The 15,730-nt window shown below is 43.1% G+C and overlaps 1 protein-coding gene across 4 annotated transcripts in view; it reads left to right on the top strand.

Moving 5' to 3' along the window:
• NEDD9 (neural precursor cell expressed, developmentally down-regulated 9) overlaps positions 1-15,730 on the top strand; it is a 313,393-nt gene that overhangs the window by 235,970 nt on the left and 61,693 nt on the right. The window contains exon 1 of one of the 4 annotated variants that reach the window (XM_068236901.1): positions 15,377-15,485. The exons of the other annotated variants lie outside the window; for them this stretch is intronic. The gene's annotated coding sequence lies outside the window, so the exon portion shown is untranslated. Of the gene's footprint in view, positions 1-15,376; positions 15,486-15,730 lie in introns of those variants that run through there. 4 annotated transcript variants of the gene reach the window in all.

Here is a 15,730-nt window from a genome sequence, read left to right as displayed (position 1 = left end):
TTCGTTATTACATGTTATTTACAGAGCTACTAGATAATCCTATCGTAGCCAATATTCGTTCTCGCACTATTTCTGGATCAACAAAGTCCTGCGCATTCAGCCATTTATCCCATATTTTTTCAAATTTTTCAGTAGCATTCCTATGTGCATATGTAATCTTTTCAAGTTTTAAAGAGTCATTGATTTGCCTAATCCACATTTTCAGGGACGGGGGGTTAACTTGCTTCCAGAGTTGCAATATCAATTTTCTAGCTATAAATAATGATCTCAACACAGCTATTCTAGTATGTTCAGATATATTCCCGTCCTCATATGCTCCCAAAATACATACCAGTGCCGTGCGCGGGACTTTTGTTTGGGATATTTGATCTATTGCATCTAATACACCTCCCCAGTACCTCCTAAGCTTGGGACAATTCCATAGCATGTGTAGGAGATCCCCATGGTCTCTAGCACATCTGGTACAGGTCGGGGAAGGGAGCATGCCAAAGCGATACAGACGGCTAGGTGTGTAGTGTGTCCTATGGATAATTTGCAGCTGTGTCAATTTTTGAGTGGCATTAATTGAGAGCAGTGGAACCGCCTGTAATGCCTCTAACCACTCCTGATCTGATAAAGTTGGAATCTCTTTATCCCAGGCCCTTCTACATAATAGTGGGAATTTGCCAAGAAAATCATCTAATAACATACCATAACATAAGGATATTAAACCTTGTTTAGTATAGGCCTGTGCGACCATATTTATTACAGGGGATGCCTGAGATCTAAATTGGAATGTTTCTGCCTGTTTCTTTACAGCGTGAGCAAATCGTAAATGCTGAAATTGGAGTATTCCCTTAGGAATGTTTGGCATTAGGTGCGATAACGCGTTTAAAGATATTAATTTATCTTTAGGAAAGGCTAGGCTTAACTTGTCAACACCTGCCCCCTCCCACCTATAACCAAAGTCCAAGTTGTTCAGTTCTGGAAGGTTTGAATTCCGCCAGATAGGTGTAAATTTAGTATATCCTTCTATCTTTTGTAAGTAACGAATCTTATGCCATGTCTTGTGCATAAGGACCAAAGTAGGCATTTTTGGATCCGTGAGATTGGCCCTGCCACCCTCCAGCGCTTCGTATATTGAGTTCGTACCCAGCCAGTGATTTAATAGATCCCTGCTAGATTCCCTTAAATCATTCTGTTCCCACCCCCCCAAATGTTGTATCTGGGAGGCTAAGAAGTATATCCATGGGTTAGGGACAGCCAGCCCGCCCTCATCCTTGGGGTATTGTAACCGCTCTAATTTGATCCGTGGTTGCTTTTTATTCCAAATTAAATCTCTAAACATCTTGTCAAAAACTTTGAATAGTTTTTTGGGCAGCCAAACCGGAGAGTTATGCAGGTAGTATAGTATCTGAGGCATTAATACCATTTTGATTAGATTCACTCTGGCAACTATTGATAGAGGAAGCTTAAGCCAGGCCTTAATCTTTGCGCTAGACCTATCCAGTAGTGGAGCAATATTTAACTGTTGGAATTGTAAAGGATCTCTTGATATAGTTATGCCCAAATATTTAAAGGAATCCACTATTTTCAGGTCAAGATTTATCACTGATTGGGGTGTTACAAAGGGATCTAATGGCATTAAGCAGGATTTATCCCAATTAATTGATAACCCTGAGAATCTCTCGAATTTATTCAGTAAACTTATCGCAGACTCTAGTGATAATTGTGTGTCTGCCAAATACAGTAGGGTGTCGTCCGCGTAAAGCGAGACTTTTTCCTCTATACTGCCGTATTTGAAACCCGTAATGTATTGGGATTGCCTGATGCTTTCTGCCAGGGGTTCTATCGCTATGGCAAACAATAGAGGGGATAAGGGGCACCCCTGTCTTGTACCTCTCTGAAGCCTAAATAAGGGCGATACCGAGCCGTTAGCTCTAATCACTGCTGAGGGGGAATGGTATAACGTTTTTACCCACCCAATGAAATATGGCCCAAATCCCATACACCCCAAGACTGTATACAGGTACTCCCATTCTACGCTATCGAATGCCTTAGCGATGTCTAAGGATAAAATTGCCCTATTTCCCTCATTGTCTGCCTGGGCCTGTAGGTTTAAGTATAACCTACGGATGTTATTAGCGGTAGCTTTCTGAGGCATAAAGCCTGTTTGATCTGGTGAAATAACTGACAGGATTACTTTAGAGAGTCGATTGGCCAGGGCTTTAGCGATCAATTTGACGTCTGCGTTTAGCAGCGAAATTGGACGGTAAGATTCCGCTAATAAAGGGTCCTTGCCTGCTTTGGGAATAAGTACTATAGTTGCCATGTTTAACGAAGGGGGTAGACATCCCTTTTCATGAGCAGTGTTTGCCATTTTTAATAAATTGGGGAGTAAAATATCCGAATAATGCTTGTATGTCTCGGATGGGAGCCCATCCGTGCCTGGGGCTTTATTGTTTGCCATAGATGCCAAGGCTATCTCCAATTCGTCCATAGACAATGGTGCCTCCAATAATTGTACCTCTTCCTCACTCAATCTGGCCAGGGGAATTGCCTCGACAAAATTAACTCTCTCCACAACAGTACATGTTGCCTTGGATAAATATAATTTAGCATAGAATCTTTTTAGCTCCTGCAAAACCTCGTCAGGTTGGCAGACTGTCTTACCACTAGGAGTTTTTAATGAAGTGATGAAGTTAGAGCCCTTTTGTGCCCGCACAATAGTAGCCAATAGATGCCCCGTCTGATCCCCCTGGTCGAAGAACGCCTGCTTTATGAAAAATCTCCTCTGGTTTGCCTTACTCAGCATCATTTTATGGTACTGATCCTGAGTGGCAAGCCATTCCTGTTTATATACATCAGTGGGGTTTGTAACATATCGTTTTTCAGAATTTATAACCGCAATTTTATGAATTTTTTCCCACTCAGTAGAATTCGTTTTGACTTTATTAATAGCTGAAATCAGGATCCCCCTGATAAATGCTTTAAAGGCTTCCCACGTCCACTGGGAAGTAGATGGCGATTCATTTAATTCAAAGAATTCGCGTAGATTCTTCAAAATTTCGATATGAGACGTAATTAAAGGAAACCAGAAGGCGTTCATCTTCCACGGGGGTCTACAGGCGGGGGACGCATTGCATTCTTGCATAGATAAACAAATAGGGGAATGATCAGAGAGCCCACGAGCTTCATAGCGAATATCTCCAAGATATGGTAGCATGGCCTGGTTAGTGACTGCTAAATCTATCCTAGATAGGGTCATATGAGATTTATTAAAGCAAGAGTATTCTACAAGGTCTGGGTTTCTCAATCTCCAAAACTCCATAAGGCCTAGTTCCCCAAGGGTTCTGTATAAATGCGTATATCTAGGGGAATCTCCCTTAAAGTCCATTTTATCTCTCTCTAGATCAAGACAGCAATTAAAATCGCCTATGATCAAAAGGGGCAGGTTAGCTTTATCTTTAATGTATGGGAGAAACTCCTTAATTACATTAAAAGAATATGGTGGGGGAATATATATTGCTATTAGGATACACTCCCTCTTAAATAGTTTCCCATGAATTAGTACAAATCTTCCCTCTGCGTCTATTATCTCATGGATGTGTTCATATTGAACCCCTACATGAATTAATATGGAGACTCCCCTAGAATATGATGAATGCATGGAATGAAATGAGTGAGAAACCCAACGCTTATTAAACCAGTTAATCATGTCTCGTGTCAAATGCGTCTCCTGAAGGCAGTAGATCGCTGGAGCAAATTGCTTTAAATAGGAAAACACGGCCTGTCTTTTAGTGGCGTCTGCCGCCCCTCTCACGTTCCAACTAAGACATTTAAAATGCATAGGTGAAAATAGAAAAATTGCTTTACAGCTTTCTGAAGGTCTGCGAATCTAGTTGTTATCTTGGTGGTGACCATAGCCCTAACCTCTAAACCACAACTATGAACTTCAACATATAACGTATTTAACAGTAGCATTAATTTCCATATCTTCATTCGGATCAAAAGACCAGAGGAACTCCGGATCCCCGGAGGTTCCCTCAACGTGGCGCGAGCAGATCCCTCGGAGACCGACAGTACTATTGAAATCACACGCACTGTCAAGACCCAAAGGACACCCCTCACCCAAACTTCCCGAAAGTGAAGCCTCCCGACGTGTTGAATAAAAGGATACTTAACCCCTCCCCTCAATCAGGAACGGATATAAATATACATATCTATACCCGTATGCACATTTAAATATAAATGTATGCACACTTGAGTATAATCTGCATTTCTTCATATCCAATAACGTATATATATACCTTGACCATTAAACTCCCCCCCCACCCCCCCTCCAGTTTCAACATATCAAAGATAAGTCCATGAATGACTAGGGGTATAATAGCACCCCAGCCGCCCTTAATTCAATATATATTAACAAGGATAGCTGTATCGTGCCCTCCTATAGCACCAAAAACATACATGCTGTCATCCTCCAGCACGTAGGCAGACACTTAAAGTTATTGGGTCAACATAGCCCCAGCAGTTGCCAACATGGCCAGCTACCCTGGATTAGCAAACATGTTTAGGATTCTTCAGTGTTGGACTGGGCCTTTAAATGCTGTTCGTTTTTATCCAACCAACGCATTGCATCATCAGGGTCTTGGAAGAAGTGAGTCTCATTTTTTACAATAATTCTGAGCTTTGCTGGATAAAGCATGGCGTATTTCAAGTTCAGCTTCCGGAGCCGTTTCTTGGTGACCAGGAACTGTGCTCGCTGTTTTTGCACCTCCGCGGAAAAGTCAGGATACAGTGAAATGTTTTGTCCATTAAAAGTAATAGATTCCATTTGGCGCGCTTTTTGCAGGATCAGTTCTCTGTCCCTATAATGAAGGATTCTTGCAAGAATAGGACGTGCAGGGGCACCAGGCTTTGGTTGTTTAAACGGAACGCGGTGGGCCCGTTCAACTGCAAACAATTTTGTGAGATAATTAACATCAAAAGTGTCCGCCAGCCATTTTTCAATAAAGATAGTGGGGTCGGGTAGCTCACACTTCTCTGGGAAACCTATGAATCTAATGTTATTTCTCCTCAGCCTGTTCTCCAAATCATCATTCTTCTCGGAATTGGCAAATGCATGTGAAATTACTCTTTTCAAGTCACGTGTAGTCGGTGCCATTTTGTCTTCTAAATCACTTACTCTGCCCTCCAGCTCTGTGGTGCGGGCCCTGATGTTTGATAAGTCTTGCCTGAGAAGGCCAATCTCCTCTTTTAGGCCCCCAGTCTGTGCAGAAAGGGCTGTAATTGCCTTATTACATGTATATACTGCAGCCAAAATGTCTGCTAGCGTTGGCTCTGGGCTTGCCTCCTCTATTTCAGGCTGCGCATTTAGGGAAAGCTGTGAGCCTGCATCAGATCCTGCTGCCCCTCTATGTTGGGATCCTGTGTCCCAGTCATCACCCTCCGTTTCCCCATCTATGTCAGGTGTACCTTGGGTGGTCTCCTCCGCGGTGTGGCAGGCATATTGCTGTAATTTTGCTGCCGCCGCCTCCCTAGCCTTCTGTGCGGCTTTGCTCGCTCTAGGTCCTGGGGTAGCGCTGGCGCCATCTTGGGCCTTGTGCAGGTCTCCCTCCCCGCTGTCGTCACGGCGGGTTCGCCGCGATCTACCAGCTTCTTTCGCCTCCATAGTCTCGCTGGGCGGTCTGGGTGTTCCGCCGCTGCTGCTGGGTACAAATCCGGAGGGCACACGGATTAGATAGGGCTGGCTGGGCACAAAACGTCGGGAGCTTCAGCGGGGCACGTCTCACTCCATTGCCGGCTGGCCACGCCCCTCGTTGTGCATCATTAAAATGACTTCTATCTATGTGGTTTGTTCATTGATGGAGATAAGATATAATTATTCTTATACTATATGATTTGAAGATTTAAGATATTCTGGGCGCCTCCTATACATTTCTTTAGCCATAGTCCAACTACGTGTCCAAATACCTAAGTAGAGCGACCAGCCAGCACCTGCCTAGAGGATCTGGGATACTGAACGGGAACGGTTAATTTCCTGTAGGCTCTGTCTGTGGTTGCAGGAGTGCAACCCACCTTGTGAGTATGATTTATTACTCTACTTGTCTACTTCATCTAACGATACTGCACCATTGGGCTCCTGGTCTCTCTCATTCCAGAACCTCGGCGGTTGTATTTACAACCACCAGGAACTATCCCATACTCGTATTTCACTAGTAAACATTAGTATTGATTTAATTTGTATATCTTACCTGTAACCATGGTTTTAGGTGTTGCGTTGCTGCTTATGAAAGGTGGTGACCTAACCTCCCAGAGTGACACATTTTTAGAACATCATTCTTCCCCACTCTGGTAACAGGTCATAAAATTCACAGCCTCTCTAAATATAGTTGCAAAAAAAGCTTTTGTATTATAAAAGGGAAGCAGATTTTTTATGCGGAAAATGACCAATGTACTAAAAATAACTAAGAATAGCTTTGTAAGGTGGGGTTCTGTCTCAGCCAGTTACAGACATTCATCTGCTTTCTACATCTAATGTGCAAAAGGAAAGAAAATAACAGGAATTCACACCCTGTTATACTACTGCATTGTCAGTATACACACAATAATACAGACATTGTAATAAAATGGATAACGAAGCACTTGATGATACAAATAATGCAATATAATAGGTACCTGACTGTGAATGTATGTGTAACTACCGTAGCAGTTCAAGAAACAAGATTGTGTTCAATATGACTGTAAGGTTTTAGTAACTGAAAGTACCATATCTGTATTTCCTGCACATAACCTGCCCCTCTCATAACCCACGGGCCCACTTTTGGCTCTAAAAGTAGGCCAAAAGCTAAGACCCCCATATTAGCCAACTCCCATTGTGTCACTCTAGCCCCCCATGCAGAACAAACGTTGAAGCGTGCTGATGGAAGCATATCTACCTCCCCTCACTCCAGTTCCCCATATTTCCTCGGCAGCTACTCAACCGGCCACTAGCGCTCCAAGTTCACAGTTATGTGACTGCAATGACCAGTAACTAGTGGTCAGTTCAGAAGCTGCCGGTTAGATGCAAGGTGGAGCAAGGGTATTCATGCATTAAACAGCACACTTATAGGGTATATCACCTGCAAATAAGTCAACCCCCCCTCACTTTACACCCAAAATGTAGGTGTCGAAAAGTCAACTTACCCGCAGTGATATACAGTATGTCCATAAACAATATATTAGTTTTAAATGCTAGTTTAAGGCATGGGGACTTTAGAGTAGTGTGTTAGATTGAGTGAAGAGAATTTATAGCACTTGGTCCATCTGACTCTCCAGCTCTATTCCCTTTTGGTCAGACTGAGGGCCCTTTCACACTGGGGCGGTGCGGTGTCAAATTGACGCACTGCTACCGCAGCCTAATGAAAGTCTGTGGGGAAGTTGATACTTCCCATGTTGCAGTATGCTGTGCCGAAGTGCCCGGTTTAATGCTAGCGCATACCTATGCTACCACGCAGTACCTGTGGCGATCTGCGTCAGCCCAAAAGTCATGTTAGTCTAAGGCGACGCACGGTTCTTTAAGCACGTCGGGGCGCTCATGCACGTAATCGTAGTTCTACAATACGCTTCCATGCACTTCTGCATACCCAAATCAGGAAGTGACCGCAAGCGCGCATCACTTCCTGTTTGGATGGATTCCAGACAGGGAACACCGTGCACCGTGTACTAATGCGGTGTTCTCTGAAGACCTGTGCGATGCGGTGCATCGGGGGCGCTGCAACGCTGACGCAAATTTGTAGTGTGAAACCAGCCTAAAGGTACGCATGCACCATTAGTGTCACTTGTAAGGATTGAGCTCAATCGTACAGGTGACACTGTGGGGAAGGAGTGCTCTACTACAGGATTACTCTAAAGCCCATTACAAGTTTTTTTTAAACTAATCCTTCAGTCCCCATGCCTTAAACCCTCTGATACTTGCCTACTAGAGTGCATTATTCTTCTACAGTAAAGCAAAGCATACTGTTGCTATAGAGAGTGTAGAAGGAATGACGGCATGACGCCCAACAGAGCAGCTTCAGGCACGGAGAGTAAGAAAGCTGGATCTTTAAACCAGCTCAGAGGACACCTGTACACAAATTGGAATCTCAGCTGAGGCAGCCATGCAGGGACATATTTTAGATGAGTTTAGTTTCTTGTGTGTGCTTAGCTAAAATATGTCCATATACCATAGTACCATTTACCCTATAGTATAAACAATTGATATTTCCCTGATGCAAAGTTTATTATTGAGTATCAAATATCAATAGAAACAATACAAACAGAATTTACAAAACCTTTTCAAACAATGCAATAGTTAGCTTTTTACTGCAAGCTTTGTAGATCTAAACTTCCAAGTGGTAAAAAGAGTAGCACTCTCTCAGGTGGATGGCGTGCCCAAGCCTCAATGGACCTCCGCACCTCCTGGTCCCCAATGTAGTACAAGACACGAAGGAGGCTGGCACTGCAGTAAAGATAAGCTCTTTTATTCTGAAAAAGATAAAATCATGGGGCCATACGGCGACAGCCCGCTGTTTCAGGTCTCAACCCTTTTTCAAGCCGAGAATGCATTCTCGGCTTGAAAAAGGGTTGAGACCTGAAACAGCGGGCTGTCGCCGTATGGCCCCATGATTTTATCTTTTTCAGAATAAAAGAGCTTATCTTTACTGCAGTGCCAGCCTCCTTCGTGTCTTGTACTGTAAGCTTTGTAACATTCAATGCTGGTCAAAGCTACTGTATGTGGGCTTCTACTGCTGCTCCAAGAGGTGACCAGGCGATCGCCTGAAGCACCATACTGGGGGGATGCGCTGCTGCGGGAGGGACGACACACTGTGCCAACCCACCAGCCAGATTGTGGGACCTCCCAGGTGGTGAATTGGCTTGACAGCTCAGTGGTCGCAGACCACAGCTCATCTCAGGGCTACGGGAAAATGGCGTGCAAAGCCCTGCACTAAACACTATTTTGTGTCTCCAGTACAGGGCTTCGGGCGCCATCTTCCCGTAACCCTGCTCTCCCTGTCAACACAGGAGTTGTGCAGCATGGAAGATCATCGGGGGTGCTGCGCGCCGGGAGAGGAGTCTTCTGCCAGGTGAGTAAATGCTTTTTTTTTTTTTTACAGATGTATCACGATTATTTTCTGGTCAAACGCTGCCCACATTATGATTATTTTCTGGTGAAACATTGCTGCATTACAATTATTTTCTGGTGAACCATTGCTGCATTACGATTATTTTCTGGTGAAACATTACTGCATTACAATTATTTTCTGGTGAACCATTGCTGCATTACAATTATTTTCCGGTGAACCATTGCTGCATTACGATTATTTTCTGGTGAAACGCTGTCCACATTACGATTATTTTCTGGTGAAACATTGCTGCATTACGATTATTTTCTGGTAAAAAATAGCTGCATTACGATTATTTTCTGGTGAAATATTGACGCATTACGATTATTTTCTGGTAAAAAATAGCTGCATTACGATTATTTTCTGGTGAAATATTGCCGCATTACAATTATTTTCTGGTGAATCATTGCCGCATTATGATTATTTTTGGGTGAAACATTGCCGCATTATGATTCTTTTCTGGTGAAACATTGCCGCGTTTTAATTTTTTTTGGTGAAACATTGCTGCATTATGATTTTTTTTCTGGTGAAACACTGCCACATAGGATTATTTTATGGTGAAACATTGCTGCATTACGACTATTTTATGGTGAAACGCTGCCGCATTACGATTATTTTCTGGTGAAACGATGCCGCATTATGATTATTTTCTGGTCAAACTCTGCTGCATTATGATTATTTTCGGGGGGGGGGGGGCACCACAGGGAGGAGGCGCCACAGGTTTTCTCGCCTGAAGTGACAAAATGGCTAGAGGCGCCATTGGCTGCTCCCATCACACTCAATTCATAATTGGAACAGAGATTCCCGATCAATGTTAAATCAACTCATCAAAAATCAGTCTAGCATGTCCTTATTTTTGATAGACTTGCTGGTGCAATGTTTTTACTGAATAGAATATCTTATCTAATAATATCATCAAAATTCCCTTCCAAGACAGTCTTTTAACATAAGGATAGGCTATAGCTACGTACACACATGTGACAACGATCGTTCGCTGTCAACGACGAACGAACTTTTAATTGACGAAAGAACGACCTAAGTAAAGTTAGTTTTAAAAGGTGTGTAACGATCACATCGTTAGAACGAACGTTACATCACGTAAAAGTACCTATTGCGCCTGCACATAAAAATGAAAAGTTCCATGGAGAAATAGTGAAATGCGCATGTCAAGCCTAGTACGAACGACTGTTTCCAACGATGTACTACTTTTGCAAACGATCGTCGTTGGGAAAAATCCGCCAAGCTAGATCGTTCGTTTTTAACGATCTAGCTCGTCCGTCGTTAGACTTAATGGTCGTTGGCTGCTTTTTTTTAAACAATCGTTGTTTGAAACGATCGGGGAACGATCGTTTCAAACGACTATAGTCGCATGTGTGTACGCAACTTTACTCTTCACCTACAAGCACAACTCTACGGCCACCAATTTTGTTTCAGTAAGGCTGGATAGAGCCAGACTTAATAAGTTACCTCTTTCCTGGCTCATCCTGTTGGTCCCCACTATTCTAAGCATGGAAGTCTTGTGTGTTCATGTCAGACAATGGCCTGCTTTGTCGGAGTGTGGGCTGGTGCACACCAAGAGTGGTTTGAGCCTGCTTGTCTTTGGCTTTGCTAGAAGTTTGCTAGGGTTTTATTTTAAAAAAGCTTTCAGGATGAAAACAGCTTGGCTAATGTATTTCAATGGGATGGTGCACACCAGACCGGTTTGTTTTTTCCCCAAATGCAAACTCGGGTCTTGCAGCATTTTTGCGTTTTTTTGAGGCGATTCTGCCTCAATGTTAAGTATAGGAAAGTGGAAAAACACTGTGAAAAACACTAGATCAGAGAGTTTTCCAAGCATTTTTGTTACAGTAGCTGTTCAGTTACAGCTGTACTGTAGCAAAATATAAAAAACGCTACACAGAAACCCTCCAAAAAACGCTTAGCATGCTTAGTAAATTGCTCTAAACATGCCTAAAATCGCTCAGAAAAACCGCTTCAAAAACCGCTAGCATTTGTGGATCCACTAGCGGTTTTTGGTGTGCACTGGCCCTGTTTCACTATTTTCTTCCATTCTTTGCATCAGTACAAGAGCAGGGGAGTATCTGTCTGACCAGGGTGAGAGTAAAAAGTGACCGCATATTACATGGGGAGGGGGAATTGTGGTGATGGACAAAGCACTTCTGCAACAGAAAAGATAAGAGTGCAGAAACAGGAAGAAATGCTGATTTTAGCTGGTAACTGTGTTTTTATTGTAAACATTGTCCTTCTGCAGCACTCATACCCAGTTCTGGAATTAGACAAGCATGTTCAGTCCTACTTTACATTTCTCCTGTAATGGTTCTGCAAACTTGACTGGATTTATTAACCACTCAAATGTGGGATGGACTTGCCCCATTATTTTTCAGTATTAGGCTGAACATTGACAATCACATAATGTAAACAGGTAACATCTTAATCACAGTGACTATAGACAGACTAATGGAATCCCTGAACCTATCATTAAAAAAAGACATACTGTCTCAGATCACTCCTAATCTGTAGCCATCTCTGCAATTCCATCTTCTAGTGACAGTCATCAGGCTCCTGATAATCCAGCCCCTGTCTCCTCTGCAGGGTCTGTGGCCACTTTCCTCCTGTATCACATGGATCCAGCATGGCTGATGTTGCAATTCTTCCTGTCTACAAAAGTAGGCCCTTTAGATGTTGGTCCAAGTTGTAGAATCCTGTCAACTGCTGATAAGCATTAGCCTATTTAAAGCTGCCCATATAACCAACAGTACAATTTTAACTGTCCAATTATACCATTTCCATGTATTATGAGAGCTAACCAACAATTTATTAGCCGTACAATCAATATTATAGGTCATATTATTGGTTGTTTAGCCAGCTTAATTAAAGGACCACAATGATGAAAAATTTAAAATATATATACTGTATGTACACACATATATAAAATGTACATTGGTCCCACAGTAAAATGCAGTGTAAATTTCATTTTTCTTATGTAGCAGTCGCATGCGGTAGACACCTGTGAGAGGGATATGGAGGCTGCCATATTTATTATCTTTAGAGAACCGCACATCCGCAGGACTCTTACGGCAACCGGCGTGATGACGCGATGGGTACACAGTGGGGGCGAGCACATGGAACTTCACTCAAAGTGGGTGTATTACCGGAGCCGCCAGCGGGACCGCAGAGAGAGCCAGGAGGATGCTGGGGACCTCACAGGCTATGGTGGGCTAGGTAAGTCCAGTTTTGTTGTTTACTACACTGCTCAGGGTCCCTTTATGCGATACGATTTGCCTGACTATCCTGCTGATTCTCTACCACTAATACTTTTAGCTATAGACCCCAAACAAGCATGCAGCATATCAGGTGTTTCTGACATTTTTGTCAGATCTGACCTGATTAACTGCATGCTTGTTTCTGGGATTATTCAGCCACTACTTCAGCCAAATAGATTAGCAGGACAGCCAGGCAACTGGTATTATTTATAAGGAAATAAATATGGCAGCCTCCATATGTCTCTCACTTCAGATGTCCTTTAATAATCTGACTGCACTGACCCTCTTACCAACAGACTTTGAACTGACACATCTCTGCATGGGGGCTCTCAATGATTCCTTTATTTTCAAAAACACTCCCTGCACAGCAGTTACAGCTGCACTACCAAGATGATAGCATGCAATTAGGCTAACCATTATCTCTGCACAGGTTATACCAAGGAGTGCTTTTGAAAAGAATAAATTAAACCTTGAGAATTGGCCACGACAAGACACAAGACATTTATATTGCGCTTTTCTCCTGGTGAACTCAAAGCACCAGAGGTGAAAACACCAGAGTATGCTCAGTAGGCAGTAGCAGTTAGGGAGTCTTGCCCAAGGTCTCCTTAATGAGTAGGTGCCAAGATTTAAACCCTGCTCTCCTGTGTCAGAGTCAGAGCCCTAAGCCAGTACATTATCCAGCCACCATGAGGATATAGACTGGTCAGAAACCTGTCAGAAGAATTTTCCATTATAGTGGTTCTTTTAGAGATTTCTGAATACCAGACCAGATGAGAAAGAGGTGTATTTGATTTTTAGTTACCAAGCTCCTAATATTGTTTTATCTGAGAACCTGTCCACACTTCCATGTACCCTACCAGTCCTGATCCTGCCAGAGACTTTTTCTGCATGGACATGCACTCACCTCTGAGCCTGCTTCCAGCAGTTCCAATTGTATCTTGTCAACTACCATGTTTGAATTTTTCCATCCTTGGCTTGTGCTGGCCCCACAGGTTAGCTCAGTTCTAACTCATCATTATTGATGACACCAAGCCCAACCCGAGGCTGGTACCGTAAATGTGACACATACACAAATGGAACGTATGTTTTGCTGCACATTACAATTTGCAGTGATAACTTTGGTTGTTTATAAATGAAGTTTTCAGTGTGATGTACATTTTCAGATTAGTGTCATAATGCTTCAGTTGTAACCCAGGAACCAAATGCTGCTCATATACTGTATATTAAACTGGCGGAAAAGCTTCAGCAGACTGATGATAACAAAAGCTAACTCTCAAACAGCTACCAAGTAACAGAATAGGCTGAAGTTGTCTTTATTAGATTCTGAGTATAAACTGATTGGGGATCACAATACACAGGATATTAGGTGTACAGGTCACACAAGTGCATTGTGAAGTGGGAAATGCCTTTATCAGAGACATTTTAATACACAACAGGCACTGAATCAGAACCTTTCTTCCATGTGATTGTTTTCGTTGTGCCTGCATTCCTCCTTTCTGGCCCACGCATAGCTTGGATTCCATCTGACTGCTTTGCTTTTTCCTCTACAGTGAGGCTGAGCGTGCCAAGTAGACTTGAGGAGTCCAGGCAAACCAGACATTAGCAGCAGACCAGCCATACCTCATGATTTAGCTCACTGTCTGACAGAGTTCTAGCAAAGCCAAAGACAAGCAGGCTCTTTTAGAAGTAATTGTTTCACAAATTGTTTCCTTTTGGCAGATGCTTCTTTTCTCTATTCTCCTTAAAAAAGACTTTCATGACAATTAAAGCGTAATCTATAGCCCAATCTTCTATGCAGCATAGAACAGACTGATTCACTGATATCAGGCTTTGCAGTGTTTGGACGAAAACGTAAAGCCAGATTTCTACAACATAAGCCAAGGCCTAGGGAGAATGCTACACAAGGTAGAGGAGACTGTTCCTCCTTTGGAAGTTTGCATGTGCGCTTCTCTTTGTGCACACGTGTGGCCATGCTACATGCACACGAGCACGACCATGCTTGTGTAGTAGCACAGAGACGCTTGTGAACGAGCTCATGAACGAGTGACTTACTGCACAAGTGCATCTGTACTCATGCAGGTGTAGTACGGCCGAGCATATCTTGCAAGCTCTAGGCTGGAGGTCCCTGTCAAGGGTGGGGTCCAAGAGGACGTGGGAAGGCTCTACAGGATCCAGAGGCTTCCCTCTTCTAAGGGAAATCAAATATTTTTTTATATGACTCTGCCTCGGTACACTTTAAACACCCTGACACAGTGCACTGATTACAGATATGCTAATAGTGCTCTGCCCTTCATTCTTGGGAAAATGTCTTCCTTTCTACAGCCTGACTACAGCTGACATCAGACAAATGAAAAGCAGGAGATTTAGGACTGGTTCACATGGGCGGTTTCGCGGCAGTAAACAAAGACCACGGCGCTCGTTGATAAAGGCTGTCCAGCCATCGCCACAATCACTTAACCATGTCTACCGTCATTTGCGTAAAATTCCTTTTGCTATCGTCTGCCCAGCACTTATCCGATCCTGGAAGCCACTTGTAGCTTTCAGGATCATTTACCGCCACACTTACGTGTCTCCCTGAAGGGATGAAAAACGCTGCAAGCCGGGAAGCGCCGCCGAAAGCCAACAAATGGTTTTTTTGCAAGCTTGCAGAAAAGCATTTGGAAGGAGACGCCGGGCTGCCACGGGCGGCTGGTTGAGACCTCAGTCTGAGCCAGCCCTTACAGGTTTAAAAGTGCTAGATAAATTTGTACTACAAAACACCGTCAGATGCAACAGGAGAACTAGACTCACTTCCAGTACTGACCTAGTAACAACTTCACCCAGTCTGAGCTGCCTAATTAAAGTCTACAGAAGTGAATGACAGCTTGAAGTTCATCTCCCCTGCAGGCACATTTTTTGTAAACCTCATTTAATAGGGTGGAGTTGCAGAGACGCCTGTCATTTGCAATGCAGAAGAGAGACATACATCTTGTGTATTGCTACTTTAACTAGTGTGCAGCAGCTCCAAGTATTGTGCGGCTTGTAGGAATGTGGAATTATCATGCAGACATCTCTGCATTGATGACAGAAGTGCCTGCCATTGTGGAAAGTGAATGAAGTAAGTGCAGCTTAATTCCTTCAGTGTGTATTATGGTTTTGGGGTGGATGTGTGTCTGTTGTTTAATAATCTCTCTCTGCCTCCAAGTAGCTTCAGGGTCTGCATTTGTAATACACAAATAACACCAGGTCTATAAGTATGCAAATGTCCTTACGCTTATAAAGGTCATTAGGTTTTATGTTCTGGAAAAAGTTGTAAAGATTCGCATTCTTGAACTTTGAAAGATAGGAGTTCAGCTGACATAG

This window comes from Hyperolius riggenbachi, chromosome 5, assembly GCF_040937935.1.
Source record: "Hyperolius riggenbachi isolate aHypRig1 chromosome 5, aHypRig1.pri, whole genome shotgun sequence".
In the NCBI taxonomy this organism is placed as follows: domain Eukaryota; kingdom Metazoa; phylum Chordata; class Amphibia; order Anura; family Hyperoliidae; genus Hyperolius; species Hyperolius riggenbachi.
This window is presented reverse-complemented; position numbering and strand designations above follow the sequence as displayed.